Source organism: Neoarius graeffei, chromosome 10, assembly GCF_027579695.1.
Source record: "Neoarius graeffei isolate fNeoGra1 chromosome 10, fNeoGra1.pri, whole genome shotgun sequence".
NCBI lineage: Eukaryota > Metazoa > Chordata > Actinopteri > Siluriformes > Ariidae > Neoarius > Neoarius graeffei.
The window spans coordinates 19,076,706-19,088,552 of NC_083578.1; the positions used below are offsets into that span (position 1 = coordinate 19,076,706).

At 40.4% G+C, this 11,847-nt stretch overlaps 1 protein-coding gene across 1 annotated transcript in view; it reads right to left on the minus strand.

Moving 5' to 3' along the window:
• zgc:162200 (uncharacterized protein LOC558638 homolog) overlaps positions 1–7,222 on the minus strand; it is a 47,755-nt gene extending 40,533 nt beyond the window's left edge. Inside the window, exon 1 of the mRNA XM_060931456.1 lies at positions 7,008–7,222. The gene's annotated coding sequence lies outside the window, so the exon portion shown is untranslated. The remainder of the gene's footprint in view (positions 1–7,007) is intronic.
• Positions 7,223–11,847: the final 4,625 nt, after the last annotated feature.

Consider the following 11,847-nt stretch of genomic DNA (forward strand, 5'->3'; position numbering starts at 1 on the left):
AAAAGTCTGGTTGTCAATTGCAGAACGGTGTCACGTGATCTGATACACCAAGTAATCGGAAATCAACCTCCCCAGTGGATGTTTGAGTAGTTGTTCTTGTACGATTTATGTACTGAAAGTCTTTTCTACTTTTGCAATGGCCAAAACATCGTTAAGGTGTCTAATTGTAGATGCTGCTCTCATCATAATCATCTTCCTGTCAAGCCCTGTAATACTAATACATCTTTCATGGCAGTCATTCCCCCCCCCCCCGAGAGTAAAAGCCTGATTAAACGCCTTGTACATTAAACAATACCTTAAACAGTGGCATTTTTCTATACAAATTAGCCAGCATTATTTACAGTTTTAGTCAGTCAGATAGCTAAACTTTAGCTCAAAATGGATGCGCTCTTCAAGGGAATTGACACTTTACCGTACCGCTGGAACTAGGATCGAACCCTAACCCATGCATGAATCCAAAAACAAGTGGCTCATATAGCAGCTCGTGGTCAGTGTTTGTATGTTCAGCGCCTGCCATCATTTACAGTTAAGGTCAAAATTATTAGCCTCCTTTGTGAAATCAGACATAACCCTTTGTTTATCCATGAAAATGACAATTTCCAAGAATGTGTATAGTTTATATGATTCCAAAAGAGAAAAGACAGAATGGCCACCAAGTTTGATATTTTATTCATCCTCTGACTTGTAACATGAAAACAGAAAAATGACAGTCAAAATTATTAGGCCCGACAATCAATAGTGTACCCTTTCTGTGCCACAACTGACATCAACCTCTTTGGATAATCCTTTACAAGGTTGGCACATGTCTCTGTAGGTATTTTGGCCCATTCCTCCTTGGCAAAGAGCTCCAGCTGGCCCAAACTGCATGGTTTTCAGGCATGGACTTTTGTTTTCAGCATGTGCCACAGATTCTCAATGGGATTGAGGTCTGGGCTCTGTGCAGGCCACTCCAGGACCCTGATTTTGGTGTCCTTTAGGAAGTTTTGGACCACTTTCGATGTGTGCTTTGGGTCATCATCATGCTGAAAGAACCAGTGGCAACCTAAGCCTAGACTAAGAGCAGATGTCTTGATGTTATCCCTCAAAATGTCAACATCTCATCTCATCATCTCTAGCCGCTTTATCCTTCTACAGGGTCACAGGCAAGCTGGAGCCTATCCCAGCTGACTACGGGCGAAAGGCGGGGTACACCCTGGACAAGTCGCCAGGTCATCACAGGGCTGACACAGACACACAACCATTCACACTCACATTCACACCTACGGTCAATTTAGAGTCACCAGTTAACCTAACCTGCATGTCTTTGGACTGTGGGGGAAACCGGAGCACCCGGAGGAAACCCACGCAGACACGGGGAGAACATGCAAACTCCGCACAGAAAGGCCCTTGCTGGCCATGGGGCTCGAACCCAGGACCTTCTTGCTGTGAGGCGACAGCGCTAACCACTACACCACCATGCCGCCCAAAATGTCAACATAATCTTCCTTTTTCATGATCCCATGCACCCGAACAAGGCTCCCTGTGCCTGAGGCAGCAAAACAGCCCCATAACATGATGCTTCCACCACCATGTTTCACTGTGGGAACTGTATTTTTGGGGTTGTAGGTAGGGCTGGGCGATATGAGAAAAAATTCTATCACGATATATTTTTTCAAAATTTTCGATAACGATATATATCACGATATAAATCAAATCACTATTTTTGTATTTTCTTTAATTTTTTGCTCAAAATATGAACATTACAAATTAGTTCCTTCCTAATTAACAAAAATAGCTTAACAAGCCTTCAAGTTTCACAGAACCAAAACAAACTGGATGCACATTCTTTTGTTCTTTTTGTTCAAATGAATAAACTGAAACTGAAAAATAAAAACTATATACCATTGTTAATCATTTGTGCAAATTCTAGCAGCTTTCAAATAAACATAAAAGACATATTGACGTGTAAACCTTATGCTGCAAGGAGAAAAAAAGTGCAATCCTGTATGTCAGTGTGTTTAAGGTTTTGTGTAACACTTTGTTGTATGTCTGATTTTAAATATCCAAAATACCTCCACACAACCGAAGATCTCTGGCCCTTCTTTTCAACGATGTCCTCCAGGGCAGTGCTCTGACTTTCCTGTTCAGAACTCCGGTCAGTCGGCTTCTCGCTCATTTTTATAATCGCTTTGTTTCACGCTTTGTTGGAGAAATGCCGCGCTCCTGCAAACTTCACCACAGCCATGCTGTGCGTTGCTGCTACACGTGTGTGTGTTTGTGTGTGCACGCAACCTAACTTGACATGGCTCTCTTCCAACTGATTGGTTACGTGCGGTACTGTTTAGTTATGATTGGCTATTCGCGTGTCTGTCAAAACTTCGGATGAAGTAATTTTATTGAAGGCGTAGGCTTATCGTAGGCATATCGTACGTGTCTAATTTCTAATCGTAGAGATTTTATATCGTGAATAACATCGTAATCGTAAAATCGCCCAGCCCTAGTTGTAGGCCTCGCTCTTTTCACCAAACAGCTCCAGTTTAGTCTCATCAGACCAAAGGACAGACTTCCAAAACTCACCTTTAGAGAGAAACCTTTATTTTATTTGGTCACATGCACACTTCAAGCGCAGTGAAATTCATCCTCTGCATTTAACCCATCTGAAGCAGTGAACACACGCGCACACAGCAGTGGGCAGCCACACCAGAGCTCCCGGGGAGCAGTCAGGGGTTCGGTACCTTGCTCAAGGGCACCTCAGCCCACGTCAACCTAACTGCATGTCTTTGGATTGTGGGGGAAACCGGAACACCCGGAGAAAACCCACGCAGACACGGGGAGAACATGCAAACTCCACACAGAAAGGCCCTTGCCAGCCACCGGGTTCAAACCTGGAACCATGCTGAGGCAACCATGCTAACCACTACACCACCGTTAACTTTCAAACATGCATGGGCAAAGTTCAGTCTGGCTCCAAGATACCGCTTTTGGAGTGATGGGGTTTTTCTTGGGCGATGACCTCTGAGCCCTCCACGATGAAGAGCCCTCGCTACAGTCTTCAAGACCTCAGCCCCAGAAGAGGCAAGATCAGCAACAATCATTTTGGTGGATGTGCGGGGATTCTTGCCAACATCCCTGATAATTTTTCTCTTGGGATTGAGATAATTTACATTTTCGTCCACACCCAGGTTTGTTACGCACAAAATGGACTCCTTGTACTTTGCAATGATGCATCGCACAGCTGTTCTAGAGACTGAAGCTCTTAGAAATGACAGTATAGCCTTCCCCCTTGGTATGGGCCTCAGCCATTTTCTTTCTGGGGTCCAGAGTGATTTCTTTTGTCTTCGGCAGGGCTTTAAAACACAGACCCCTCTCAGAAACATGTTCAGCTGCCTCTAAGCCTGTTCCTTCGAGTCCCTTAAGTAACAATCAACGCTGATTGGATGTTCAGGTGTTGTCTGGGACTTGTAAGTTATACGTCTAGATAGTGTCAGTGTTATATGCGTTGCATTGGCTGCCCATTAGGTTTAGAATCCAGTACAAGATTGCTGTTATCACCTTTAAGGCAATTCATAATTTAGCCCCAGCATATTTAAGCGATCTTATACAGTGGTGCTTGAAAGTTTGTGAACCCTTTAGAATTTTCTATATTTCTGCATAAATATGACCAAAAACATCAGATTTTCACACAAGTCCTAAAAGTAGATAAAGAGAACCCAGTTAAACAAATGAGACAAAAACATACTTGGTCATTTATTTATTGAGGAATATGATCCAATATTATATATCTATCTATGAGTGGCAAAAGTATGTGAACCTCTGTTTTCAGTATCTGGTGTGACCCCCTTGTGCAGCAATAACTGCAACTAAACGTTTGCAGTAACTGTTGATCAGTCCTGCACACCGGCTTGGAGGAATTTTGGCCCATTCCTCCGTACAGAACAGCTTCAACTCTGGAATGTTGGTGGGTTTCCTCACATGAACTGCTCACTTCAGGTCCTTCCACAACATTTCAATTGGATTAAGGTCAAGACTGACTTGGCCATTCCAAAACATTAACTATTCTTCTTTAACCATTCTTTGGTAGAACGACTTGTGTGCTTAGGGTTGTTGTCTTGCTGCATGACCCACTTTCTCTTGAGATTCAGTTCACGGACAGATGTCCTGACATTTTCCTTTAGAATTTGCTGGTATAATTTAGAATTCATTGTTCCATCAACAATGGCAAGCCGTCCTGGCCCAGATGCAGCAAAACAGGCCCAAACCATGGTACTACCACCACCATGTTTCACAGATGGGATAAGGTTCTTATGCTGGAATGCAGTGGTTTCCTTTCTCCAAACATAACGCTTCTCATTTAAAACAAAAAAGTTCTATTTTGGTCTCTTCCACCCACAAAACATTTTTCCAATAGCCTTCTGGCTTGTCCACATGATCTTTAGCAAACTGCAGACGAGCAGCAATGTTCTTTTTGGATAGCAGTGGCTTTCTCCTTGCAACCCTGCCATGCACACCATTGTTGTTCAATGTTCTCCTGATGGTGGACTCATGAACATTAGCCAATGTGAGAGAGGCCTTCAGTTGCTTAGAAGTTACCCTGGGGTCCTTTGTGACCTCACAGACTATTATACGCCTTGCTCTTGGAGTGATTTGTTGGTCAACCACTCCTGGGGAGGGTAACAATGGTCTTGAATTTCCTCCATTTGTACACAATCTGTGACTGTGGATTGGTGGAGTCCAAACTCTGTAGAGATGGTTTTGTAACCTTTTCCAACCTGATGAGCATCAACAATGCTTTTTCTGAGGTCCTCAGAAATCTCCTTTGTTCATGCCATGATACACTTCCACAAATGTGTGTTGTGAAGATCAGACTTTGAGGTGGGGTTTACATTAGACTGTATCAGTGGATCATCAGATTAACGTTTTTAAAAACGATTAGCGTGCACACAGCAACGCCAATACACGGATACGCTAATCACATGACTAATTCGGCACGCAAGTTGAAATGTGTCAGTGCGGCTCATTGCTTCCTCCTCAGCGGCTGCGCTCCAAATCACTCCGCCCTGAACAGCAAGTGCCCTCTGGAAGGTGCACACTCCGGCCCTGCGCAGCTCACAGAGCGCGCGAGTGAAGCGCACGAGCAGTGATTCGGGACTGAGCCGCTGTGTGTGTGATCCCAGTGCATATTGGGCATGCGCGTCACTTACCACTTGCAAGTGGAAGGATGGCAAGCCTAAAGACAATCATAACTACACAATGGGCAGTATTTGCATCAGTATTTGCAGTATTTTCATACTTTTATACTCTTTAATGAAAGGTGATACAAGGCGGAAGTCCGCACCGTTTTTCAGCAGTCGCGTCACATGACCAACGCCAGCAAATCAGGAAGGTGGAGGTCACAGTGACGTTGTCCAATGATGACGTCAGCTAGAGCTCAGCACAGCGCATCTCAATGTTTACACAGCACCGGATCAGATACGAACTGGGTTGAATACGTGGGCTCTGGCGGATTCCCGTTTCCCGGCGTTTTAATGTGAACGGACAGTGCATCCGCGAAAAAAACGAGACAGATACGGTCTAACGTAAACTTGGCCTGATCGATCCCTGTTCTTTAAATAAAACAGGGTGCCCACTCACACCTGATTGTCATCCCATTGATTGAAAACACCTGACTAATTTCACCTTCAAATTAACTGCTAATCCTAGAGGGTTCGCATACTTTTGCCACTCACAGATATGTAATATTGGATCATTTTCCTCAATAAATAAATGACCAAGTATAATATTTTTGTTTCATTTGTTTAACTGGGTTCTCTTTATCTACTTTTAGGACTTGTGTGAAAATCTGATGTTTTCGGTCATATTTATGAAGAAATATAGAAAATTCTAAAGGGTTCACAAACTTTTCAAGCACCACTGTATGCATTAGGCAGAGCGCGCATTATAATCTGCGGTCCAATTCTAGTATTGTATTGCATGACCCTACAGTTAAGTTCAAGCGAACGCTTGAAGAGCGATCATTTACAGCAGCTGCTCCTAAAACTTGGAATATTTTACCTGAACATATTAGGAAAGAGGGAAATTTTGGAAAGTTTAAAAAACTCTTAAAGACACATTATTTTAAAGAGGCTTATAGCAACTCAACTTAAAAGTATTAGGATTTTATCATCATCATCATCATCATTATTATGGTTGATTGACTTTTTTTTTTAAATTTTGTATGCATTATTAACCTAGGATTGTTATAATTGCTTTTATTAGTAGTATGTTTTTATATATTATATTAAGTATTTTTAGTGTAATGCGCATTTGATCATATTACCAAATGTTAAAATGCGCAATATAAGTAATAAACATTATTATTAGTCTGGGAGCCAATTGACTGCACAGGTGTGGCTTGAAAGCTGCCAGGCTGGTCGTGTGTGTGTTTTAAAAGCAAGAAAATTGCATAGGAGCTAATAAATTTTGACCACCCCATTTTTCACTATATTTGAGATTAAGGATACTTAAACATTAAATCTTACATTCCAAAATGCACCAGATACTACAGAATAACACTTGTGAGTGGTTGATGTTTTAAAATTAACATGAGTGTTACAAATTTTGTGGAGAATTTTATAGCAAGCGTTCCAAAATTTCACGGGGGCTAATAATTTTGACCTCAACTGTAGGTGTTAGCCTACTATTAGCAAGGAAGCTAAACAGGCTACATCCAGGCATATTACTTACTGACGGTAGCAGTTAGCATGTTAGCTTTGTAATGAAATGTTCCGTGCTAGATGAAAGAACAGTTAGAGGGTGTAAGGTGGAAATTAGCAGAGCTTAACCAGCTACGTTAGCTAGTTTAAACAAGCTAATGCTAATTATCAAATAAACGCTAATGACCATGCGATGCTATATACCGTATACACAAAACACACACTACATTAGCCGCCTTTTTAATGTAAAACGCCCAACAAAGCGTTAGCTAACTAGCTAGTTATCTACTGTATTCATATATAATTCATTAGTGACCCAGTTAACCGGATTCTTACCTGTTTCAAACTCGTCCTCGAGGTTTACCAATTCCTCCACCGTGTAAAAATATGATACAATACAGATATTTCCAAAACTATCGACAAAAAAAAAAAACTTGACTTTATATAAAGCGAAGGATGAAACCGAGTCCTGTTATTAAATTCTCAACCGCCGCTCTCCTCCTCTGACTTGGCGCGCGCCGAGCTGCGGTTCAGCACTGAATGACCGGCTCTTTCTGTCTTTCTTCAGCGCTTCCTTGACAACGTCAGCGCCGTAACCCAATCCTATTGGACACACAGTGCACTCGGTAGAGTATGGAAAAGCGAGTATCTTTCACTCGATATAGTGCACCTATTTAGAACGTAAGAAGTGATTTGAGACTGAACCAGAACGCCCAACTAATTTTCACTGGAATGATGACTTACTCATTCGAAGCATTCTATTCATGCAAGAAATGTCTAAACAAAGCGGCATGGATTATTTTCCGACCCATAATATAATGACTGAATATATAATACTGAAATCTTAAAAGAAGAGGGCTTTAGGGCAAGATAGTACTGGTTAAAAAGGGTAATTAATTTTTTTAAATAAGGTTAGTCACAACAACAACAACTATAGATGGCACAATAAACCTCTGCCTTTTGCCTTCTGATATTCACACATATATTTCTTGTAAGTTTATTAAAATTAAGTAAATATGCATAAATTTGCATACGTAAACGCGTGCGCGTGCACGCGTTTACGTATGCAAATATATGCATATTTACTTAATAAGCGGCTACAGATAATAGATGGATGGATGGATGGATGGATGAACAACATTTTTGTAAAAAAAAACAACAACTCTGTAATATCATGATATTTAGGGATAGGATGGGGATATTTAGGATAATAATAATAATAATAATAATAATAATAATAATAATAATTATTATTATTATTATTATTATTATTATGGTATTCCTCTAGGTTGAAAATCAATGAGCCCATGGAAAGGAAAGAATGAAAGAAAGATGGACAGATGAACACGTTTCAGTAACTGAGATCATAGGTTATGTGGATCTCACCACCATGTGGTCACTAAAAGTAAGTGCACTCTGCCTGCTCACCATCTTCCCAACCTTTCCCATCATCCACTGACGTCATTACGCACAGAGCTACAGTAGAAAATCACAAGGGCCGCAAGTCGCCATAACCAAGCGTAGGATGTAAATTATTATGACATCAAAAGTGATATGTGGAGTTCCCATGCCCATTAAAGTCAGAAAAACAGCTTGTAGGAAGATGAAGAGAGATCAAGACCTCTCTCTAGTGTGGGAAACTCAGTGCCAGGCATCCACACAACCCCCCAAGTTTAAAGGTCAGAGGTCACATGGCGTTGCCTACCAAGATGGATTAGGCCAAGAGCGTCAGCACGAAGCCAGAGAGGTGCAGTGATGCAACTCAGATATAAGGAATTCATGTCATTCCAGGAGGCATCAATAGCATGTGCTGACCCAGTGTTAAACACGTAATATTATGACATATTCATGCACATCATAACAAACAGGGGAATTAAAAAAAACATATTCAAATGCCTGATGAGGTCATTGATTCGTGAAATGAGCTGATGCTTCTGAATTCATTTCCTGGCAACTATCAAAGCCTGGGAATGAATTAAACAGTAACCTTTAACCTGAGACTGACGTTAGCAGTGCTATCTGACTCCACTACAGTGCTGCTGCTATGACACTGTGGGAGCAATTACGTTCCCATCTAATCCTCTAGTCTAGATATGGTACTTTATTAGCAGGTGTTAGGTTTGAATGTACAGATCCACAAAAGATCACAAAAAAACAGTATCATATCAAAACAGTGTGTGTAAGCAGATACAAGCTGATAAGACAAAACAGGAAAGTCCAATTCATGCATTGTGGCTGTTCAAGGAAGAGTATGGTGATGGAGCCCTCATTCGTCTTTCATATTTGTCTTATCCTGGTCCGGATAGCGGTGATACCTGGATATCAGGAGCCTATCCCAGGAACACTGAACACGAAGCCGGAATATACCCTGGATGGCATGCCAGTTCATCACATAGCACCATACACACATTCACACTTAGGGGTAATTTAACATTGCCAATTCACCTACTAGTATATTTTGGGAAGCAGCAGGAAACCAGAGAACCTAGACAGACACATACACAATTGATGAATCAGCTTCAGTAACATGGATGCAAAAATCTCATCTCATCTCATTATCTCTAGCCACTTTATCCTGTTCTACAGGGTCGCAGGCAAGCTGGAGCCTATCCCAGCTGACTACGGGCGAAAGGCGGGGTACACCCTGGACAAGTCGCCAGGTCATCGCAGGGCCGACACATAGACACAGACAACCATTCATACTCACATTCACACCTACGGTCAATTTAGAGTCACCAGTTAACCTAACCTGCATGTCTTTGGACTGTGGGGGAAACTGGAGCACCCGGAGGAAACCCACATGGACACAGGGAGAACATGCAAACTCCACACAGAAAGGCCCTCGCCGGCCACAGGGCTCGAACCCGGACCTTCTTGCTGTGAGGCGACAGCGCTAACCACTACACCACCGCGCCACCCAAATATATATATATATATATATATATATATATATATATATATATATATATATATATATATATATATATATATATACACACAATACATGTGTATTAGTGCATCTTAAAATATTGGAATATCGTGAAAAAGTTATTTTTTTTGTAATTTAATTCAAAAAGGTAAAATTTCATATGTTCTGTATTTATTACATGTACAGTGAAATATTTCAAGGCTTTTTTGTTTTAATTTTGATGATTATGGCTTATAGTTTATGAAAATCAGAAATCCAGTATCTCAAATTATTAGAATATTTCATTTCGAGTTTGAATAAAACAGTATAAATACAGTGTATCTCTCGGTCTAGTTCAGTACACATAACCATAATCATGGGGAAGACTGCTGACTTGACAGTGGTCCAGAAGACGATCATCGACACCCCCCACAAGGAGGGTAAACCACAGAAGGTCCTTACTGAAAAGGCTGGCTGGAAAAGGTGCACAAGCAGCATGGATGACCGCAGGCTTGAGAGGATTGTCAAGAAAAGTCATATTCAAGAACTTGGGGAGCTTCACAAGGAGTGGACTGAGGCTGGTGTCAGTGCATCAAGAGCAACCATACACAGACGTCTTCAAGAAAGGGGCTACAACTGTCACATTCCTAATGTCAGGCCACTCCTGAACCAGAGACAACGTCAGAAGCATCTTACCTGGGATAAAGAGAGAAAGAACTGGACTGTTGCTCAGTGGTCCAAGGTGTTTGAAGTCCAGTGTGAAGTTTCTGCAGTCTGTGATGATTTGGGTTGCCATGTCATCTGTTGGTGTTAGTCCACTGTGTTTTATCAAGTCCATTGAGCAAACTCAAACTCGAAATGAAATATTCTAAGATTTTGAGATACTGGATTTCTGATTTTCATGAGCTATAAGCCATAATCATCAAAATTAAAAAAAAAAAAAAAAAGCCTTGAAATATTTCCTATTACATGTAATGAATATAGAATATATGAAAGTTTACCTTTTTGAATTAAATTATGAAAAAAACTAACTTTTTTCCACGATATTCCAATATTTTGAGATGCACTAGTATATATAAAATGTATTAAGGCCCTAATCAGAGAAAGGAATCTCTTTCCAACCTTACATGTGGGAGGTTATAACTCCATCCATTATCTGTAGCTGCTTATCCTGTTCTACAGGGTCGCAGGCAAGCTGGAGCCTATCCCAGCTGACTATGGGCAAGAGGCGGGGTACACCCTGGACAAGTCGCCAGGTAATCGTAGGGCTGAGGTTATAACTATTTATTGCTAAGTTTTTGTTCAATAGGATCTAAGAAACAAATACTCAATTCATGTGAACAGAATGCAGAAAGAAATTAACCAAACAAGGAAAATCAGACTAACAAAATGAATAAAGTCTTGTCTGGTATGATTCTATATCAATATGCAGTATTTGTAATTATTCTATCCACATTCACTGGATATGAGCAATCACGCACTTTGATTGGCTACTCTATTACTAGACTATCAGCTCATATACCTTGAGTAGAGAAAAACAAAATGGTGGAGCATGTTGCTGAACCAATCGAAGATGAAATAAAAACTCTACTTGAAAACAAACCCCCCCAAAATACCAAAAAAGCAACAAAATATGGAATAAAAGTATTTGATGGTAAGAGCGTATTTTTTTTTATTTTTCAAGAATTATTATTATAGCATTTTTCACAAATTGCTACTGTCATTTCGCCAGTTTGTTTACATTCTAAGCAGAAATGATTTTGTTGGATGTTTTGTACAAAGTTTTTATTTATTGAATCTACAAAACATAAAAATAAAAATGTTCTGTTTCTCAAAATCCAGTGAATGTGGATAGAATAAAACAGTTATTCCACTCAATCTTGTCGTACATGGCTTATAGCCATATAAGCTCATGTACGACTCTATTTTGTGGAATAACTGTTCACTGTAAATTATTATACTGAAGGACAAATCAGCTGATGAAAATTCATGTCTGAACATTCTATCCTGAATTTCCCAAAAGCATCGCAGCACAAAGATAATCGTTAAATGGTAGAGCAAGCTGCACAATGAACACTCTGTCTCCTAGTTAAGATGCTCTTAGCATTAAGAGGCTTTTGGGAAACCCCCCCCTGATTAGCATCTACAAATTAGTGAATGTGACATTATTTGCCATTTTTATTGTTTATACTTACCTTTTTTACTTAACGTACTTAACGTAAAGGACTTGTTGTATTTACTGACGATAGCGATATTGATTTTATAACT